At 43.9% G+C, this 23,388-nt stretch overlaps 1 pseudogene; it reads left to right on the plus strand.

The window, feature by feature from the left end:
* Positions 1–9,536: 9,536 nt before the first annotated feature.
* LOC136637745 (5S ribosomal RNA) lies at positions 9,537–9,656 on the plus strand (annotated as a pseudogene).
* Positions 9,657–23,388: the final 13,732 nt, after the last annotated feature.

The raw sequence follows: 23,388 nt of genomic DNA on the forward strand, positions 1-23,388 counted from the left end.
ATCCTATACATGTAGATTCACAAAATATGATCAACCCAGTCAAAAAGCAATTTTTTCCCCTATTTAGACTGTGAAGGAGGGCAGAGGAAGCTCTGTGTGTGTGTGTGTGTGAGAGAGAGAGAGAGAGAGCGCACTTCATATCACTGAAACCTATGATCATGCATCTTATTGAAGGTTAAACAAATATTAAAAAAGACAGACCTCTCTGCGTTTGCTTCTGCGGCATTGTTCCCACTGGAATGGGCAGTTTATCAGCAGAATGGTATTCCCTCTACGGGTGTCATAAGAAGAAAAGTGTAAACTCCGTTTTAATGGTTTGCCCTTATTTCAATACTCTACAGTGAGAGAGCTTAAAAATGAACACAGGGAACATATTCATGAGATGCTTTATTTGACAAATCCCCCTGAAAGCATATAATGTTTAGCTGTCATATATCATCCATTGGCCAGCCTGAACACCTTTTTCATTTTCGAGCTGTCACATCAAACTGCATTTGGCTAAAATAAACCTTGAGAATCAAATGCTGATATACAGTACAGCCCTTTCTGCTGCCCATAAGTTGGAATATTTGACTACAAATCCAGGTGTGTTTTTTTTATTTAGATGAGCTTTTATTTCATTTTGACTTGGAACTCATAACCTACAGTCATATTTATTTGTTGCCCCTGCCCTTTAGTACAGCTCAACACCAGTAAATGTGAGCTTAACAACAGCAGAGGTTCAAGATGGATGGGCAAACACCGACTAGTCAGAATTTGACATTTTGGTACATGAGGACAAGCTAATGCAATGGTATCTAAGAAACTACATTCTCTTCTGTCATCTGCTCAGTTTGTGAACAGATTTCCACATCATCCATTTCTCCACACCCAGTTACTTTGTCAAGGCCTTCTATGCTAATTCAGTCAACTCTACTTGTCTTCGTTGGTCTTCTAAAGAACTGGGTATCTCAAACTGACGCTCTGGCAGAAGAGCCCAGGCACCATATTTCCACACCAATATGGTAGCATGCAAGCAAATAGCTAGCCTCATTTCTGCTGCCCTGCACTAAAGATGGCCAGAGGTGACACTGCAACTTCAAGGATAAGTTGAAACAAGGAGACTACAAGGTTCCATGTGGCCCAATTAAAATGCTGGTTTTGACCTGGCTCCTCAGACTGAAAAACCTGTTGAACCGCTCATAGGTTGTAATACTATATATACTTACCTGGGACTAAATCCCACTGAACTCAATGGGACTTCTGAATAGACATGCATAGGCTTGCACTATTTGTTTAATTTTCTGCTTAATCAATTTTCTGCTTAATTTTCTACTGAACTATATACCAGCTTCCAAGCCACCAGCCCTTACAGGCTTATCACTAGCCAAGGGTCTTAATTATGCTCCATTCATCTGCTTCTCGGTGAATACTGACTGCCACCTGTCATTGAGCAGGGCTGCTGCTATTCATATCCCCCCTTTTTCCCAGCCTAGAAACTTTCCACTAAAGGCTGCCACTAAATATTACCTAAATTAAAATTTAAAGAGACTATTGACCCAGGCCTTTCTGGGACTAATGGGGCAAAATCCACTCTGATGGCATGCAGGCCAGGGCAAATAGCTAGAGGACAGTTGGAGCAGGTAAAGTGGTTGTGGGGGTATCTCAGAGGTCATTGGAGTCCTTGGAGCCAAGCCTAGAAGTCTAAAAAAATGCCTTGACATTCTTGGCTTGCAGCAAATTACAGCTACAGCTTCTACAGCTAAATTCTGTAGCTACAGCTCAGCTACAGAAAACAGCTACAACATTGAAAACAGTAAACAACATTGAAACAGCAAGAATCCTACGAAGACATCTCTGCAATCCCCAGGGTCCTGGCATGATCCCAAATTACAGACTATATCCAGACTAGCACAGGCTGTGATGAAGTAGTGTAAAAATAATAAATGTTACATTCACACATTTAACTTCATACCACCATCCATTCCACATCATTTACAAGTTTAGGCCAGAGATCTGAAATTGGCTGCCTGTAACTATAACAATGAATTTAAATCCAAATGTTTCATGGACTCAGGGGGGGCTTACCCGGTCGCTGAAGGTGGGTCGGCAGTGGAATAAAGTACGGGAAGCAGATACAGTTGATCTACACAGACGGTTTAGTAGTGTCAGCTGTTCTACATTCATGGGGCCTGTTACTTCACAGACCACCGTACATTACGCAGACTTGTGCCGTCATCATCCTATGGACTCGTGCACCGACCCTTCCCGTCCCCTTTCGGTCACCGGCCAAGCTCGCCGACTGTTGTCTCTTGGTCAGGGGTCAGGGCCAGCAAGGGCTGCAGCACCCTTGGTTGGGGTCAGACTGACTAGCCTTGGGGGGACCCCCGGTACCTTTGTGCTTGACTTCCAATCAGCTGGCCACCATTGAGTATAGTTGGCAGCGGGTCCTTGCCTCAGTGACTCTGGCTGTCCTGGAGTCACCCTCAGGCGGGTTCAAGGTCAGGGAGGTCTCCTCTCTGGCCTCCTCCCTCCAGGGCTGAAGCAAGCCCAATCCCTCTGGGGGCCTCAATCTTCCCCCTTGTGCAGGAGGGACTCAGCCTTACTCCCCACTGAAGAGGAGACTCCGCTCTCTTTTCCTCCCAGACTCCTTATGAAGCCAGCCCTAGGTTTGTCCATCCCCACCCCTTCTGGCCACGTGACTGTTTGTTGCTGCCAGCTGGTACTTGGCCCTACTCCCAGGTAGGTGTTCTGCCTGGGACCCCAGTCCTGATAGTACTTGGGGCTTACTCCCGAGGAGGACCCTACCCTTAAGGAGACCCCTGCTCCTAAGGAACTCCTGGCCACCAGGGATGGGTCCAGGTGACACGTGGGAAGGCAGATCAGACTGGGAAGAGGGTCAAGATTAGGCAAGCGTTGCTGCTGCAGAACCCACCTTTTCCTGGGCTTCATTCACCTTCCTCCCAGTCTCTGTTGCCACTCCATTCTACCCATCCCCACCCCATTCCCCTTCTCTGACCCCATCTCTGCATCCTTCCCTGGGCAGCCATACCTGAGATTAAGGGCATCCATGACTGTTACTGCATGGATCCAGCCACTTGCTGCGTCTGTTAATGGCCAGGACACGCTCCTCAGAGCAGTTGCGTTTGCAATAGCCAGAAAGCACACTATGCCGGCAAAATGTGTTTTCTGCCAATGTAGTGCATGGTTAGGATTGGGCCCAAAGTCAAAGAAGGGCTAAAAATATGTTTAAATGAGTGGTCTACTTAGGTAAATGCTGAGTGACAGACAAATTCATCATTTGATTGCAGCATTTCTTGGTGAAAGGCAAAGTTGAGTTTCTGGGAATTATTGGCTCCATCTATGCAAGTACTTGTCAACCTTTACATTTTTGAAGCAAATGCACACTAGTCATTATTTTTTCTAAGTCACCTGAGAAAAACACACATGCCATCATTATCTAAAGAGAGTTATCTACATCCTGATGTATTTGATCCAATTAAATGAGAAGGGAAGGCGGAGGTTAGGATGGGATTGGAGGTGGGCAAGCATCGCTTCTGTTAAAAGAAATCCGTAGGCAGAATTAACAAGGTGTATATAACTCTAGGTGAAATAGGTGCCGTGGTGAAAAACTGCTGTTAAAACTTTGTTAACCTGAAAAAAGAGATTCTAAAAATGAAGAAAGGTGGGCAATGGTTGGGAAGACAGTATAAGATTTTAAATTTCTTTAAAAAGAAAAGATTTTAAAGCTCTAAGAATAAGATAACGGGCGCAATCCTAACCAAGTCTACTCAGAAGTAAGTCCTATTTTCTTCAATGGGACTTACTCTCAGGAAAGTGTGGTTAGGATTGCAGCCTTACTCCCTAAGTAAGTCTTTGCGGGGGAGGGGGAGGGCAGTAAACATAAAGTATATGTTGGGCAGGAGGTCTGGTCTAGAGGGTAGAGCCTCCATTTGTCTGAAGATAACATCCGAAGGTTGCCAGTTCGAGGCCACCGGCACCATGAATGGCGAGACCTTGAAGCAGCTGACAAGCCGAGCCGAATTATTCCACCTGCTCTTTGGTGTGAGCGAAGAAGCACGAGGTTCAGAAGGTTCCGGGAGCTGCATAGCCCACTGTAGGGCTCCCCAATGCTTAGAATGTTCAAACAGAGCAATCAAAAAGCACCTCCTGGAAACCAGAAGCGCTTTTTGATTGCTCCGTTTGAATCTTCTAAGCATTGGGGAGCTCTGCAGAGGGCTGCACAGGGCTCCCCACACCTCCTGGCCCTTGTGCTGGCCATCTTTGAGTAAAAGCATCCCCCTTTTGCAGCCCTTAGCATCCTGGGGATCTTGTTGCTGCCTCCCCCTTTCCCCTGCCCCTTAAAGGGATGGGGAAAGCTTTACACAAGCTAATGGGTTGTGACCCACCAGTTTGAGAACCACTGTTCTACAGGATTGAGCAACCCAGCACAGTTTTCAGCACCAACAATATATATGACCTTTTTGACAAGCACCATGTGTAAAGGAATGCTGGGAGAATTATTTCATGCTCTGTCTTATGCAGATCTTTCTGCAGAAAAATACACAGCACCTATGATCAGCACTTTATATAGCCCGTCACCTTAAATGCAACCCTTAGGCACACTGCAGACTTTGCTTGCACACAGTTAAATACTCTAGTGGATGATGGAAGACGGGTATTGTGGAAACAATTTAGTCAAGTTTGCAATTCAGAATTGTGATCTTCACTATTTGTTTACAGCACAAATTAAATAGCCTCTATCTATTGTACAGCACTTTCATGGCAGGTCAATGGGAGTTTATTTCAGAATCCCAGTTTTCTAAGTGTGAAATGAATGTTCCTAAGTAAGTACACAGTCAACTGTGTACAAGCTGGGAAAGTGTAGGGATGCACATAATTGCCATCTCAAACCATCATGCGAACTAGAGAAAGAGGTTAAGACTTGGTGGACTGACCACTTCTTATTTCACTCATTTGTGTGCATTCTAGTGAACCTGAAAGGGACGGCGCCAGTGGAGTTCTCTCATGTTTTTTTTCCACAGACTTGACATCAATGGATACCCCCTAAACTTTAAAGCATGTTTTAGGACCACTTGCTGGTAGTAATATCCCTGTAGTAACGTTTAACAATATCCATTACAATTTATTACTGTAATTTCATTACAAACGACTCACGATGAAAGAACTCGAAGAAATTCTGAGAGTCAAGCTTAAAGTTCATTTGTACTTCAACCATTTTTGTAGATAATACTCAGTAGGTAAAATACAAGATCCAGGATCAAACACATCTATAACAACATTACTTAGGCTGTAATCCTGTAGAAATCTTTTTTCTGTTCAGTGGGATTCTGGTAGCCTACCTTTGTATGAAACTCCAGCCTCAGTCAATGATTAGGGGGGTAACCTGTAATCCCATCCTTTATTTTCATATATTCCAGTCAGGTTTGCCAAATGACTAGGGAAAAAGAAAAAGAAAAAAGTCAGGTTGCCTGTGCCTCTAAAGGCTGACTGTGCCTTTAAAAGGTGTTTGATTTGCAAGAATCAGCAGACACAGCTTTTCATATACAGAGATAAACATTACTACCCACTTATTGCTGGTAGTAAAAAGGCTGATAAAGGAACAAGATGATAAAAGTCATGCACCAGTTTAAAATTTGGTATCCCAATCTTTACGTACAGGAAGCACTCAGTCTATCACGCTATTTGAAATACATGACACTCACATTCATGAATCTCACACTGCACTTTTGTTTTTGAAGGTTTTTTTAAAAAAAAGATTTTATTCCAAGTTTAGTTTATTTGAGCTTTAATCGTATTCACGTCTTCCTGGGAGTAACTCCCACTGAACATAGTGAGACTGTTTTCTGAGTAAACACGCATAAGACTGTGCTGCTGGTCACTTTAGCTCAGTCCTTAAAAGTCACTATTTAATACAGGAAATATCAAAATGTACATTTCCTCTCCTCCCCCTCCATATAAAGTTGAGAGGTATAAGGTGCTGAGGTCATTTTCCATTTAAATTATTCTCTTCATAAAGAGGTCAAAGCCTGTTGCAAAATAATAAAATATCCAAGGAAATTTGCTACTCTACTTGTTTTGCTACTCTAACTTTAAAGCCTCTTGTAACTGTCCAGACTTTGTTTCATAATCACTTTCCCAAGGATGGCAACATCTGATCTGGCAGCCAGCTAGACAACAGAAGAGAAAGTTGAACTGATGAAAGGGATGCTGCTTTCTTACAACTCAATCCTGACCATGTCTACTTGAAAGAAAGTTCCCATGTGTGGAATAGAAGTCAAGCTTGCTTCCTAGGAAGTAGAAACTTTAGCTGCTTATATAAATTTCTGGCTCCAGTCTTCAAAGCGCATCAAGTCTATAGCAACGCTGTCTTCGTCAGCAGAGTGCCCACTGCCAAGTCTTCACCTCCACAGCACAGCATTCAACAAATGCTGAAGTGTTACTGACCTATTTATCAGTGCAAAAGACAAGTCGAGGGAAGTGAAATGAAGCTGCCACTATGAAGATTTTTGGTAGCTGCAAGGATTCTCATAGGTCTGTCAACACCACGAAACTTGAATACAGGATAAGAATCATGTTATTCACAGTTCTTCAGTTAACAAGGAAGGCTCCGGAGTCAAACTGAAAAACATTTCCTTCCATCTGTGATCTTGGAACATTATGGCTGGGTAGTAGCCAGATGTCATTAGTGAAAAGCATTTATAGTCACCATTACAAGGACATTTTTTCTCCATCTCTCACAATACTAAGGTTCAGGGCCATTAAATAAAAGTGATTGGTCAATGACTTTGGTCTAAAAACAAGAACTGCAAACTAATGACATTTTCCCCCCTAAATTTTCTAAATTGGCTGAATTCCAGACTTGGAATACCATATCTGACACCTTCCACATGAGGGAGGTTTTACGGTTAAGTGTTTGTCTCCTTGCCAATTTGAACCAGAGAGTGGGTCAATCATCGAAGGTCCCTTAACACATTTGTTTAAGGTTGCATGTGTGCATGTAAACACCTGTGTCCCAGTGTAGTCATGACAACAGGGGAACTTTCTGATTTCTGTTTCAAGCAATACAGAGACAATGTATGGAATTCAGGACCACAAGATGTAAATGATGGCCACTAGCTGAGATGGCTTTCTAAATGGTCTTGCCAGACTCCTGGATATCAGGTCAATCAATGGCTGTTAGTCAAAATAGCTAAATGGAACTCCCATGGGTAGAAGCCAGATGAGGACCATCTTTCATGCCTTCCTTGTGAGCTTCTTGAGAGCACTTGTTCAGTTGGAAACAGAATGCCAGGCTAGAAGATGGACTGTGGCCTGCCCTCAGCAAGAGAGTTCTTAAGTTTTTCATTCTTATGTGACATTATCAAGATGAAGCACTTGGTCAAGGAACATTGAAAGGAACATAAATTACCAGGGAGACGTTCCACTCTCTGGGTTCCAAAAGTTAGTTACAGTCCAATCCTAACCCCCACCACATTATAGCATGCAGCCACATCACAAAGCAAACTGGAGATAATTAAGACACACACACACTTCTGCATAAAGTTACAGACTGCCTATGGGTCTGCTCAAACATATCCCAGCCATTTTCGTGGTGTATATCTGAGGAGAGAAAAGTGACAGGGAGCTTTTAAAAAGAGAGAATACAGTCCGGTGTGCACAATCCAGATCCACACCCTCTCTCCACTGCCCCCGGTTCCTTCTCCAACACACCCCATTACTCCCTCAAACTGCCCCACGCTGGCTTACCCACAGTGGAATAGGTCACCAGCCCTGGCAGCAGGCCGCTAATGCTTGCCATTGCTTTGTGGTGGCGGTGGCTCAAAAAAGTCTCACTGCTGTGTCATGTGACAATGTTCCACTGCTGTAAATCGGGTGATAGACTTGGGCTGTCAGTCTTGTATGCATTCACATTCCATTATCCTGCTTGCAATCAGACCCTGAGTATAGTCAGGTGGTAGTCAGGATCCAAACTGTGCAACCAGGTATGTGTACCCAAATGGATCTGTGGGTCTGTGTTTCTTGAACAGCAAGAAACAAAGGCTACTTGACCCCATAGGTGTAGAACTGAGAAGACCTTCAAAAGCAGTTTGCCACATAACATGGGTATCTGAGATTCAAAGAAAAAAAGAATCCTACTGGAGATATCCAAGGACTAAGAACACCCAAGCAGTTCCTGCATGACAGGTGAGATGGAGCAGGATAGAATTTGCCTACTGATGGCACCTGCGCAACATCACATATTTACATAGAATGGTGTGGTTGGGGTTCTAAGGGAAGGTCCTGGGGGTATGATGGTCAACACAACAAAAGCCATCGGGGCCAGGGAATCAACCAACGTCCATTGAGTTACCATTAATTTCAGTTCCATTCTGTCACCAGAATGAAAACTTGAAGCGCTAAACTAAATTAATCCTTGCCCACAGCCCTGATCAAGACACAATGGTCAGGAACACTTTTCCCCAATCTTGTTCTAACTCTGATTAGAGAGACAGTCAGCCTTCAAACCCTCACATCCTAAGTGTAGCCCCATTGCCTTTGGAATGAGCAGTCTGAGGATTGCAATCATAAATCCTTCACACAAATCACAGACGAATCCTGGCAGTCTATACATAATCCGCTTTCTTCTTTAAAAGCTGTCTTTTTTTTAGCTTGACAACAGTGAAGCTTTTGTAAAAACATTGGAAGTTAGCAGTATTAACATATTTTGAGGCTGTCAATTGTATAGAATGTGTCATCGAAATAATCCTCTCATGCATTTTAAGAGCTTTCCTGCACACTCCCCAAAGCTGCAGAAAGTAGAGCCAAACCATCTCTAAACATACTGCCTGAAAATTTTTCTCTTGTGCCCTCTGCTGATCCAGGGTGTGAGCTGGCAGGATGGCTAATGTTACCAAAGGATTGTTGCATGTGGTCAAAGCCTGGCCTCTAGTTTGACTATCCCACCCAAATATCTCCCACTGACCTGACATACAAGCATCTTGTAGTCTTGTGTGCTTCCTGAGGTATCTGGTACCTCAACAACAACAACAGTATTTATATACCGCTTTTCAACTAAAAGTTCACAAAGCGGTTTACAGAGAAAAATCCAATAACTAAATGGTTCCCTGTCCCAAAAGGGCTCACAATCAGGCCACTGTGAGATACAGGAAGCTGGACTAGATGGGCCTTTGGCCTGATCCAGCAAGGCTTATGTTCTTATGCCTTGACACTAGTGTTTACCCAAACTCCTCACCCCCACCTCTAGGTCATGCTTATCTTGCACCAAATGCTTTTGAAATAAAGTTGACCAATAACAAAGATTCTTTGCCTCTGTACTAGGCCACCACACCCTGTTACTGGATGGGCTTTTCAGAACACATGTTAACACTTGCACGTGGCAAATCTGTTTCACATGCTAGGACCCTGTGCAGTGGCCAATGGCACAACACCATGATTCAGTGGGGAAAGAAGAGGTGAGGGTGAAGCTTTGATAGTGGAGATAATAATTCAAAAGTAGGGAAGAGGAATCAAAAATAAAAAGCAATTCAATGTTTCTTAGCAGCAACTGTTACCCTGCACATGCCCGATCTTGTCTGATCTTGGAAGCTCAGCAGGGTCAGGCCTGGTTAGTACTTGGATGGGAGACCGACTGGGAATACCGGGTGCTGCATGGCTTATACCATAGTCTTTCGAGACTGAAGGTTGCCAACCACAATGTTTCTTAGCCATTCATGAATCTAGGCCCTAAACATAAGCATTATTAGGAACAGAGAAAGAAGAAAGAGGGAAAAGTGGCACAGGATGGTACAAACCGTGAGAGTAGAAAGGAGGGAATGAGGGAAATCAGCAGGGTTACCCAGGGAGAACAAGTGCTGAAGAACTTGGGATTTGATGGCTACAGGAAAGAAGTGGGAGAGGAGGACAGCTGGGGGAGAAAAAGGAGAGAAGCAAGAGAAGTTCCCAAGGTTCTGACTGTGGCAAAAGACCACAGCTGAATCACAATTCTGTGTAGACTGAACCAAGGGCTACAGGCAAGGAATGAGCCCTACGGTGGGCTATGAAAGCACTTCACTTTCCTGTGTTGGAATGGTCACTTTTAATCAGTGCAGCAGCTGGTCAAAGGGGTTCACATGATTCATTGAGCAGCCTGGATTCAAGCAACTGTTATGATGGTCAAGGAAGTCTGTACTGGAAGTCTCGGGCTGATCTTGGACTTCTCCTAAAACAGTTTAAAAAATAGATTAAGACACCTACAGAGAAAGCACTCAAACACAGGAGGAAAGTGATAGAGACAATATTCATTTATTTATACCCCACCTTTCTCCCCAAGGGTACTCAAGGCAGCTTAAAAAAGGGCACCCTTTTAACCTCATAGCTTCTACCAAATGCTATACACATTGGCAAATTATGTGCACATGGAAAGAGAGGGGGCTTTGTGGATCAATGGTGAGGCTGCACCAAGAACCAAGGTTACCTTCCTTCTTCTGCTGGACGTGGTCCTCTCTAGGTCCATCCTAGGTCCTCTCTAGGACCTCCGCTCCAGGTCCTCTCTAGGTCCATCCCTTAGGGTGAGGTACTCTTCCAAAGCAACAAAAGGGCACAGCTTGGGCTGAGCTACCCAGCATAGTTTCACCACTTGCCCCCTGACTCTTTGGTCAGTCTTGGAGCACTGTAATTTGACAACTGCCATTTCTCCCTTAATAGAAATATCGGCCTTGGCTGACACCTTACTCGATAACTCTTTCCAGCTCACTGGATCTATAACACAGAAGAATGCAATCAGGAAAGCTCTATTGATAGAACACTGTCTGTCAAAGGAAAACAGAAAACAGAAGCCCCAAGTTTTTCAGGTGCACTAGAAATAGCTGAAACGCAGCCTCATAGTGACATTTTGGCATTTGAAAACCATCCCCACAAACTTTCAAGGTTGCTACCGCTTTATCAAGTGCCACCGATTTGGGCCCAGGAGGGGGTGGGATTGGTGGGCTGGCACATGCTGTATCCAAACCTCCTTCCAAACCGGGTCTGGGGAGGCATGAGGAGGGCAGGGAGGATGCATTTAGGGGTGGGGGGAGGGCAGGCGGGCGCATGGGTGGGCAGGGAGCAGGAGGCAGAGCCAGGATGCAGCAGTTATGCCAGATTCTAGCCCTGTTCCTAGGCGGCGCATAGCAGCTCCAGGCTACTCCGTTCTGCTCGGATCTGTGCCACCTCTTTAGATGTGGCTCTACCCAGGATAAGGGGAATTTTTTTCCCATGCCCCAGTTCAAGCCTCTGCCAGCCCAAAACTTGCGCTGGATATAGCACAGGCCCTTCGGCTCACATGCTCCAGCGCAAGTTAGGATTGCACTGTTATTTATTTATTTAAAATATTTCTATCTCACTTTTCCCATACCAAAGCAAAAGCCCCAGGCGGCTTAGAAAAAACCACACTAAAATGTACTATATGTAAAACAGTAAGTCAAATCATAATAAGAACAATAAAAACATTGGTCACTTTCAGTGATTTCAGTGGTCACCTTCCATGAGCCTCAGGAATGAACAGCAGAATATATATTTATTATTTTATATGATGGCTTTTATAATGACTATGCATCACCTTGTGTGCCATATGGTTGGGAAGGCACTGATGGAACAAGAGGAAGGGGAACTGTGTGTCCCATCTTGGCACAACCAGCTGTATAAATTCACCAATATTTCTGCTGTGTTGCTGGGCAGAAATTCCTCAATGCCTGTGTAACATTGTCTGGGTTTTGTTTTTTGTTTTAATCAGCATGACAGTTCACACAATGAAAGGGGCTGCCAGTGTAGCCTGGACTCTTGGAAATGTATTTATGCTCCTGGAGGAAAATTGCCTACAGTCTTCCTCCCACTTATTTTAAATAGATAATTATTTATTTTGTTCCTTAATTGGCTAATTATGCCCGCATTGTGCCATCTTGGAAGCAAACTGTTCAATATAATTGCTAATGAGTAGGTTTTATATTTTGTTGCAGAGAATTCATAAGTATTCTCTGCTTAGTGTTAAGAGGTTTGTAATGGGTTTAGTGTGCTAATTATTAGTTATTTTGACATAGTATGAAAATTCTAAGAACACCAAAAAAAACAAGACTTGGGACTGGAATTTAACAACATGTCAAACATATTTTGGGTTCTTTAAGATGGGACTCGAACAGTTTATTTTGTGCTTCTTTTTGTAACATAATACAAGGAATCATAACTTTTGGGTGCAATCCTAAATTGCGCTGGAACAGGCAAGCCAGGAGGCTTGTGCTGCATCCAGCGCAGGATTGTGGCCAGAAGCGGCTTAGCTAGACGCATGGGGAAATTCTTCCCCTTACCCCTGGGTAAGGGCTGCTGGCCCCAATGGTTCTCCTTGGACTCCTCCTGAGGTGGTGCAAGTCTGAGGTGAGCGGAGCTGCTTGAAGCCACGCTGTTCTCCCCGGGAATGGGGGTTGCCAGATCCCAGCCCCACCTCCTTCTCCTCGCCTGCCCGCCCCTGGGGCCGCCCATTGCCCTCCCTCCCCCGCCCAGGAACACCTCCTTCCCTCCTCCTCCCTGCCTCCCCACGCCTACCTTTTCTGCTTGCATCAGCGCAGGCGGGCTGACACAAGCGGCAGACGGGAAGCTGACAGAGGCTTCTGTCAGCCTCTGCAGGCTGGCACTTCTCGGAGTGCCTTTCTTCCCCTCGAGGAGGTGCAAATGTCCTTTATGGCACGTTTGCGACCCTCCCAGGCTGGCCCAAGGGACTTGGGTCGGCCGAACTCAAGGTTAGGATTACACCCTTTGGCCCTTTTCCATTGTTAATTCTTATGTTTACATGTTGAGACTGCATAGAATGAGAAGTGATTAGGACAGTTCAGTCAATCAAAGCATACCTGGGACGGAAGCTTAACTGTGGCGGGAAGTGCCTTGTTGGATCCAACCTTCACATGTTGGAGAGCATGTCAGCATAGTGACATATGCATAGACATCAGAAAAAATTATCTGTATTTATCAAGTCATTGGTATCTAGGGGAGTAGGCCATGGTAAAGAAATGCTCTCTGTGTTGTATTTATTATAATAATAGTACAGGTTGTGCCTCGTTATCCACTGGGGTTCCGGAACACTTAGTGGATAAAGAAATCAGTGGATACCAAATCAGTAGAAAAATAAGACCCACTTCCAGGTTTCATACTCCTCCACTGTCATCCCAGAATGTATTAATATATACGCTATACCTCATTCAGGCACTAGATGGGGTGACTAATGGAATGAAATTATGGCTGAATGCAGTGTAGCGTCTATACTGATACATTCTGGGGTGACAATGGAGGAGCAAGAAACCCAAAAGTGGGTCTTTAAAGCTATCTTTAACCCCAAGAAACTTGCAACCAATGCAGTTTAACAGCACGAAAGTAGGAAATGGGCTTTTGGCACTTCTTTTCCTTCTTACCATTTAAAGCTGGGCCCTGGAATCAACAGTGAATCAAATCAGTGGATATTAAATCAGTGCATACCAAGGCAGCACCTGTACATGCATGCACACACATCCATTCACCCTGCAGTCGCTCATCCCAAAGCTGGCGAGGTCTATTGATGTTTTCTGCTCAGTCCAGACTAGGGAAAAGCACAAAGATGAAGCCTCCACTTTCCCTCTTTGGTTTCCAGCCTTTATACCCTGGTGGGGTGATGGTTCTAGTCTGCCTGTGGCTCAAGCTGTCTTCAGGACCCCTCCTTTTACTTTCTCCCATCACCTGGTCTGGGGCTGTGTTGAGCTGAAATTTTCCACTTCCTTCAAGGCACAGTACTGGGTAGTGTGATTGAAATGCCATCTTATCAGTAGGCCAAACTGGTGAGTTGCATCGCAGGGACCTGTTCTAGGGCTTTTCCTTGACTTGTAGATAGCAACTGAGCTAGAATTGTCAGTGGTTCTTTGACTTCCCCTACTTCTGAGGGGCCCTGTTTCCTGCCAAGGATATTTCTTAACGTTGGTTTGTTTCATCTCCTTTACCTTTGGCTTCCTCCGACACACTGCCTAGTCTTGGCTACACTTCCATACATTTCTACCATAATGACTGTCTCTGCAAAATTTAGCAAAAAAAAAAATCTTAAAAAGAAGGAAGGTTGAGAGTTGCCATTTGAAATCCTTCTGAAATGGCAGCTGTCTCTGACCAACATTAACAACAACTTTGATGAATGAAGCTCTAGATCGCAAAGCAATTCAGATATTCAGGCCCTCTCACTAAAGGCCTACATGTGGGACCTACATATACCCATATGCGAGAACTTATTCAGAGGTTCAAACCAACTTGCTCCCAAGTAAGTGGACAGCCTGAGGATGCTTGTGGACCTATTTGTATCTCTGGAAATTTAAGCAATAGCCATGGCTAGCAGCAGTGTTCAGCACCATGAGTCTAATGAGAAGGGGCAGTCTCTTTCTGTCAGAAGCAACTTCCATAAAATCTCCTCTGAAGCCTTGAGCTTGGACTAGCGTAATAAGCTGTGCCTCGGGCTGCTTTTCGTAATTTGTAGTTGATGCTGGGAGAAAAAAAATGGCAGCCCATCTCTTGACAGGAGTGACAGCATCTCACCTTAGCTTCAGGCACTGCATTTCACAGACTACTAGAAGTCAATCTTCTGGCTGTAATTTCAGACCTTGACTTAAACCTCTGAACTTGTAAGTGATTTCAGATCTACATATCTTACCCATTTTCCCTCAGTGTACACCATTCTCATTTCTAAATTAATCTGAGCCTGCTCACTTAACAGAGTTCCTGTGCATGAAGCTGGCACAGTGTAGGCTGAGTTGCAACTCAAGACTTTCCCAGTTCAAAGCTCGCCTTTGCCATGAACTCACTGAATGGCCTTAGCAAACCAGTCCTTCTCAGCCTCAGCTCTCCGGTGCAATATGGAGGTAACAATACTTAGGGTCAGTGCTTTTTTTGTAAATAAAAAGGTGCAGGCACTCACAACTTGTTAATCTTTTATTTATTCATTCATTCATTTATTTATTTATTTTTAAGCCGTTTTTTATTGGAGAAATAAAATATTTTTTATGTGCTTCCCCCTAAAGATGAACTTACTTCTGAGTAGACATGCATAGGATTGGGCTGTCAATCTCCACATCCCCTTCCCCCTAGCTATTTTTTCTACACATGGGGAAAAATACTGCACAGGTGCACTTGTAGCGTGTAGTATGTAGTGTGGCACTACTTTGAGGAGAGGAAGCAGTGAATGGATTCTGGAAAATGGCTTACATGAGTTTCATGTAATAAAATTACTCTAAGCAACTGTGGGAGTAAGAACAAAAAAGGAATTCTTACATGAGAGGGGTCCTTAGGTGCATAGAAACAGCTACGTTTGCAAACAAGCAATTAAATATGGTTTAATTCAGGCATCAGAATACTCTGTGTCTTTGGGAAGGTGCTTGGCATGCAATTGTATGTTCTCTGCTGCCCTGAACAGCTGCTGTGCATTGCTGGAGAGGAGCTGCAAACGCTGGCTGGTGGAAGCCATGCTTGTGGGGGAAGGATGAGGAGGATCTCTGGCAAGGCTGGACAGCACATTGTACACACGGAGAATCCCTTTTCACCTGCCCTTAGCATGTGAAAACGGGTGCAAATATATACCTCTGCCAGGATTAAGAGCCCAATCCTAGGTATGTCTACTGTGAAGTAACTCTCATTCTAGTCAATGGAGCTTACTCCCAGGAAAGTGCCTAGGATTGCAGCCTAAGAGCCCAATCCTATGCATGTCTATTCAGAAGTCCACTTTAGTGAATGGGGCTTACTGTGGATAGGATGGCAGCCTCAGGGCCCAATCCTGTGCCTGTCTACTCAGAAGTCAGTCCCACTAGAGGCAGTGGGGCTTCCTCCCAGGAAAGTGTGGAGAGGACTGCAGCCTCAGAGCCCTTCCTCTGCCTGTCTATTCAGGCTGCAAGGCTATGACACTTTCCTGGGAGTAAGCCCCATTCAACACAATGAAACTTACTTCTGAGTAGACATGCTTGGGCTCTCAGGCTGCAAGACTATGCACCCTTTCCCAGGAGCAAGCCCCATTGAGCACAATGAGACTTACTTCTGAGTAGACATGCCTAGGCTCGTGCTGCAGATTGGCATGGGGGCTGCACCAGCCAGCTTCCTTCCCCTCCTCCTCCGCCAAGCCAGTACCTGGGCATTCCGTGGGTGCCGCAGCCCGTCTCCCTGGCTGGCTGGCTATCCGTCCTCCTCCTCCTCGGCGTCAGCACGCTTCCCCCGCGCCCTCCACCGGCTTGGAAGCTGTGCAGGGAAGCAGAGCGCGGGGGAGGGGAGGCGGGCTGGGCTCAGGCGAGAGCTTGGAGATGGGGGCAGGAGGGGGTCCTTGTGTGGTCAGGCAGGGGCCAGGCGCCCACGCACCCTGCACCCCCCAGCACCCACCCAGCGACTGCCTCTATTTTGTTCCCACCCTCCTGGAATGCCTCCAAAGGGGAGGGGCCCCTGCAAAAAGGTGCCGGAACTCCGTCCCCCTGCGTTCCATTAGGAAAAAAGCCCTGCTTAGGGTGCAATCCTATGCTGCTCACCTGACCTGTGGCACAGCAGTGCTGAAACAGCTGCAGCTGTATCCTGCAGGGCAGGAGAAACAGCTGGAGGTTTCCTTGGGGGTAAGGGAATATTGGTTCCCTTACTCTCTGTAGTGCTCCCACTACATCAAGTGCCTTGATGGGTCTACTCAGATCTGTACCAGCTGGCAAAGAACCAAGGAGACCCATGTCAGGCTCTGAGACTCGGGAGGGGGGATAGGATCCAGCAGCAGTGGATTCCGTCTCCTCCTTTTTGGCAGAAGAGAGCTTCCAGGCATTGCCTCATGGTCCCACCAACTGTTAGGCTTTCTCCCTCAACCAAATTTTCATAAAACTCACTGGTGTCCTACAGACCCAGTACTGCCTCAAAAGCATCGAGACATTATTTCCACTCTGGAATGGTCTCATGTCACCTTACCATCATGTCAGCTCATATCTGACATATTTATAAAATACCACAGAACCCTGAGACGTTTCTGATTTATTGCCAATGACAGCTGAACACAGAATTGACTGCAAAGGAATTAAAGAGGGGAAAATCAATCAAATATGTTTAAAGAAAGATACATTGAGTAATAAATTCCCAGTGCAAATACCTTCCAAAATCTATTCCCCTTATGATCATTTTTACTCCTAGTTTCTGAAGTGTCTGCCACTAATCATGCTCCACCCATATCTGAATCGCTGATTTAATCTGAAATAGCAGCTTTTACACTCCCGTTGGGGAGTCAGAAGCTTAATGGATGAACTTGAATGTTCAGCTTTTTCATCTTCATGAACATTCTGAAGACATTCATCTGCGCATTGTATTAACTCAACAGAGCAGTACTCCAATGAACCCTTTTTGCACATATACAAATATGCTTGTCAGCTGCATGGCATCTATGTGTTTCCTGCAGGGTAAAGCTCAGCTGTGAGTATTAATCCTTGAACCACTAAACAGAAAGCAACTACAGAGGCCTTGAAAGTTTCATAAAACAGAACAGCCTCAGGCAAGTAGAATCCTGAACTGAACTGTGAAATGAACAGAATGGGTAAAATTGATTATCAGGGCACACCTATAATCCTACACATCTTGCTCTGAAGATATACGTATCTCAAATTGAGCAAATGTTTGCTAGGTCCAAGACATAAGAAGGACAATTTAAACAATTCAATTCTTCTGATCAGAAAAGAGAAATGGATGTTGTGTGTGTTAGTTTAATTAAGATGGTGCATCATAACAGGTAAGAGCATTGACCAAAAATGTATAATAGTAAAACTGAAAATTCATGATGCAATTGTGTACAGACACCCACGTAATCAAAGCATATGGGACTGCATGTCTGTACAATACGGCTATCAACTTGTAAGAAAGAAGACAGCTGGTAATTAACAGTGCAATCCAAACCTTGCGCTGTGCCGGTGCAGCGGTTGCTGTGCCAGCGTGAGACATCATAAAAGCACTGTGTAGCACTTTTATGCCAACTCGGGAGGACGTGCTGCCAGCCACTTCCAGAGGCCCAGCCACCGGTGCAAGGGGTTAAGGCACTGAGTGGCAGAGGGGCACGGGGAGGGTGACAGGGAGGTGGGGAGTCAGTGTTTCTGGGTGGGGGAGGGTGGAATAGGGGCAGATTGGGCCAGGGGGGCAAAGTCCTTCTTCGCTATATCCTAATCCCCCTCCAGGCCCTCCCAGTGTTACTCAAGGTTTCCCCAATTTTCACCACCTAAATAGCTGGTGTGGATCCAAGAAGCTGTGTCAGGCAGGCTGGGACAACATGGTGTAAGAGGATAAATATCCCAACTGTGAAGAGACCACCAGCCATTTCCTAATCTGTGCTGGATACATTGCAGGCCGCACAACCTGGCTGCACCAGTACAGATTAGGATTGGGCTGTCAATTTGAGTCGTTCCACCATGAGATTACTTTTGTTTCTGTTTGCTAGGATAGGAAAACAGAGAAGAAAATGAGTAAGAAGCTGGCGAGCATTTTCCATGGGATCTATCGCCACCATTCCCTTTGGGAATCAAAAGTGAAAGCCACAATGTTGAAAAGTGATCTGTAAAGGTCTTAGAGCAGTGGTTGTCACACTTTTATCACCAGGACCCACTTTTTAGAATCAGAATCTGTCAGGATCCACCGGAAGTGATGTCTTGTCTGGAAGTGACATCTTCAAGCAGGGAAATTTTTAACAATCCTAGGCTGTAATCCTACCCACACGTACCCAGGAGTGAGTCCCACTATCATTGTTAAGAGCATATACGAGTACATAGTACATGTACATAGTACATAGTAGCCAAAGTACAGATCTGTAACATTTCCCCAAATGCAGTCACATACCATGGCAACATCAAGTCTACTATATTAAAAATAAAATACTGAAATGAAGGCCAGGCTATCTTAGAGATCGCCTACTTCCGTACAATCCAGCTCGTCCTCTTAGGTCATCAGAGAAGGCCTTTTTACAAGTGCCGCTGCCTAAGGAGGTACGTGGGGCGGCGGCAAGAAATAGGGCCTTCTCAGTAGTGGCACCAACATTATGGAATTCCCTTCCCCTTGACTTGAGAATGGCTCCCTCTCTTGAGACTTTTCGGCAAGGCCTGAAGACATTTTTGTTTAAAGAAGCCTTCTGAGTGCATGGCCTTTTTAAACATCTTTTCTGTATCTTTTTTAGTATTTTTACAGGCCTGATTCCTCTGATTTGCTACGTTTTGCTCTTTTTATCTGACTTTTTATCTGACCATGGTTTTTATGGGTATATGTTAATGTGTTTTTAATATGTTTTTATTTGTGGTGAAATTATGTTTTTAATCTGTTTTTAATATGTTGTGAGCCGCCCTGGGTCCCTTTGGGGAGAAGGGCAGCATATAAATAAAGTTTAATAATAATAATAATAATAATAATAATAAATGAATGGGGACCCACCTGCAGTTGACTCATGACCCACCTACTGGGTCCTGACCAACAGTTTGAGAAACACTGTCTTAGAGAATTTTGAACTGCAAAAATCCAAGCACATTGCCCTTAAACCTAGACTGGGATATCCTAGAATGATTCTTCGGGGAGGTAGATGGTATTCAAGTTTTTTTTTTTCCCTTCACAAGATGGATAACTGTATTCTGGCTCAGATCAGGAAATGGAAACGGCCCACACCTTATAAAGGACAAGCACTCTAGGCCAAGTTGAAACAGGGCTACATAAAAATGCACATTCTACCTCTCTGCTTTCTTTCCATGGTACATTGAATATACTTATTTCCCTGCAGAAAGCTTCATCAATTCTTATCCAAACTCAGAAAACAAGATCTTTTTTAATCTAAAGTCCATTAGAATTATAATGGAATTGTGAACTTTGAATTACCTGCGTTAATTCAAAAACTCTTTTAATACTTGACTTCATCCATTGATGTTTCACCTTTTACAGCTACAATACCTGTACACTGCAAGAAAATAAAATATGGTAAGAACTTAAACAGTAGTGTCTTAAATATTTAAAAGTAATTTGAAGAGGTATTATTCATATTAATAGCTCTATTTTTGAGTGCAAGTCAGAACTGGAAAACTTTTACATGACAAATGTTACCATTAAAATTCAGCAATGGATGAATTTTTAATAAGGCAATGATCTTGTTAGCATTAGAGGTGATTTGTTGTTTTCTTTCCTTTTTTGAACACCTAAAATCTGAGTAAGCCTCATCAGATAATTAGCCAGCATTAATTACTTCCGACAAGAAAGAGTTCTTATTTTATAATTAGGGGATGTGCTGTCGTTTTTATTTTATTTTCTTTTTATTTTCCAGCAGGTGTCTTAAGGAGAGGGTGCTAGAGGTATTGTTAATGTGCAGCAATATGAGAATTATGCTAATAAGAAAAATAGAAAAGAGCTCTTTATACAAGTGATACATAAGTCAATGGATTCCAATTGCACAAAGAAATTACCTAATTCACCTAACCCAGTGGTTCTCAAACTTTTTAGCACTGATGACAATCTGTCGGGACCCACCAGAAGTGATGTCATGGCTGGAAGTGACATCATCGAGCAGGAAAATTTTTAACAATCCTAGGCTGCAATCCTATCCACACTTACCTAGGAGTAAGCCCCATTGACTATCATTGTTAAAAGCATATACAGAGTAGCCTGTTAAAATTACAGATCTGTAACATTTCTCCAAATGCAGTCACATACCATAGTAGCATCAAGTTTAATATATTAAAAATAAAATACTAAATATTAAAAATAAAGTACACATTGAAATGAATGGGGACCCACCTGAAATTGGCTCATGACTCACCTAGTTGGTCTCGAACAACAGTTTGAGAAACACTGACCTAACCCATGCAACACCCTTTCATAAAGTAATCTTGGAGCTCCTTTGGAGGAGCCAGATTCCAATCCAATAAAGTTCACGTCTTGAAACTCACAGTAGCAGGCTACTTTGGTTGAAAACGGACAACCATTCATCACACACAAGTAACCCTTGTGTGTGTGTCATACTACTTGCTATACTGGTGGTGCATTTCTGATTGAGTGTAAAAGTCAGGCAAGAGTTCCCCTGAAAGGAGCTAGTCAGAAGTTGCAGCTGCTTACTGAAGCACTCCAACTAGCCTAATGCTTTTATTTTTAATATAGTAAATTCCACTCCTTGTTTCTCATCTCCCAAATTTCCTTTCCTTTTGAGAGAACATATTAAGTTGCCTTCTACTAGTTGGGTCAGGTCATTTTGGTCCATACTGGCTAGCTAGCATTGCCTGAAGTTCCTAGATGTGGTTCTCCAGGCCCAATCCAGACCCATAAGGGACGTTTGAGAGCCTTACTGCAGACCCAGCACCGGACCTAGCCCAGCATGAGCTGGCAGTGGGCCAGATCTGGCACTTGGCCCATGGTCTGCTGCCTGGTGCTCTGTGCAAATGCCGGGCAGCAGAGAGACGGGAAGGTGAGAAGGAGATGTTCCGGGGCAGGTGGAGGACAGGGGGAAGGCGTGGTGGGGGAGGAAGCTGGGTGGAAGGGTGGTGGGAGCTGAGCTCCACCAGATTCGGAGCCCTGTGATGGGCTATGCAGCCCAACACAGGACTCCTCTGCACTGGCTAAAGAGCTGTCACAGAATCGAGTAGCCCCATTGTGGGGCTACTTCCCTTACCTGGGGGAAGGGGACAAATGTCCCCTTCCCCTGAGGTAGCAGCAGCAGCTGCCCAGCATGCTTAGAATTCCACGGCAGCCATTTTGGCTCTGTGGCAGTCCCATGCACCAAGCAGCTTAGGATTGGGTTGCCCAACAGACATCTTTCTTCTCCTAATTGAAGATATCAGAGATTGTGTAGACAAAGCATGTTCTCTTCCACTGTGCTATGGCCTTTCCTTGCTCTCGTCAAGAGCTCCTGGCACAGAAGTGAGCCTTGCTATTGATAGAATATGTCGTACTTGAAACACATTAGCCCAGGTTAATTTGAACCTGAAATCTATGTCCTTAATTCTGGAACCCAATTTCAGTGTCGAGGCCTAACCATGACACACACGATGAGAGAATAAGAATGAAAATACATCTGAATGCGAAGGGTGTCCTTTGTTCTCCACCAAGAAATATCATCAGCTGCCCTCATGCACCTGAGATTAGGGGAAGAGCTGTAAAGTCAGTAGCTATGCACTTTCCAGGTTGGCCTGAGTTTCAAAATTTTCCTTCAGAAATTAACCCGCTGCCTGCCCTCCCCTCTTCCCTCTTCAGCTTTCCAAGATAAGTCTCAAAGACATCCCAATTATTAAATGACCTTCTTGGAAACTGTTAGGAACCCTGCATATACAGAATTCCTTGCAAAATGAAAATTGGTTGACCTTTACTCAGCTAATATGCAAGATATACTGGCTAAGACCAGCTCTCATAAATGGGAAGCATAATAAGCTGAAACAATATTTGCTGAATAGCGAATTTCTACCATTTATAATGTCACCTTTGGTCTTTTTTTTTTTCTTTTTTCCTTTCCAAAATTACAACCAGTTCGTATTTAATATCTGAGTTCAGTAATGCTGCATTAAAGGGAGCATGTTCACATTCTAGTTTGAATGACTTTGAACAAGTATACATGGAACTTCAAAGTAACCTTTTGAAAATATTTGTTGTGTTGTCTATCAAAGGCTCATCATAAAAGTGCTAAAACAGCTGTGCTAAAATTGGCTTAGACTAGACTCTTTTCATCACTTGATTGATTAGAACAATTGATTAAACAAGTATATGCAAAAAATGACATGAGGGTTGATGTCAGGCATATCAATAAGTTACATAAAATAATACATACCAGGGCTGGTGCCAACCTAGGCAATTAAAAAAAACAAAGTATAGATAAGACTTTATAATTATATTCCATAGTACTGTTGTGGTATTTATCATAAAATAAAATAAAAAATATGAATTGTCAGTTGCATTTTTTTTTCCATGGGCTAAAAATCTAATCTGTATAAAACTGTGCCCTTCAAAGAACAGTACTGTGCGTCTCCAGTTGGTCTAGTGATAGCACTGACTTGGTACATCCAGAATTTGGGGACTCTGGACGGTAGCAACACGTTATTCTAGCCACAGCATAGCAAGGTCATTCCAGGTTTCTTGAGTGAACTGGAGTGAATGCTAACAGAAAGAATTTGTTTAAAAGTTTGTTAAAAGTTTGTTAAAATTTTCTATATTTAAAAAAAGAAGAAAAAAAAAAGAAGAATCACCAGCCACATAGAGGGGAGCATTATACGTGGCCAAGAGATATGGAGCCATTGCCATTCCATGTCTCTTTCTCCCCCTTCCTTGTAAAGTCTAGTACAGTCATGGCTACCACTTACAACCAATAATAAAAGGCAAAGTAGAGAATCACCCAGCAAAATGGCATCCTATTGCACATGCTATGCTGGATGC

The sequence above is a fragment of the Tiliqua scincoides genome, chromosome 1 (genome assembly GCF_035046505.1).
Source record: "Tiliqua scincoides isolate rTilSci1 chromosome 1, rTilSci1.hap2, whole genome shotgun sequence".
NCBI lineage: Eukaryota > Metazoa > Chordata > Lepidosauria > Squamata > Scincidae > Tiliqua > Tiliqua scincoides.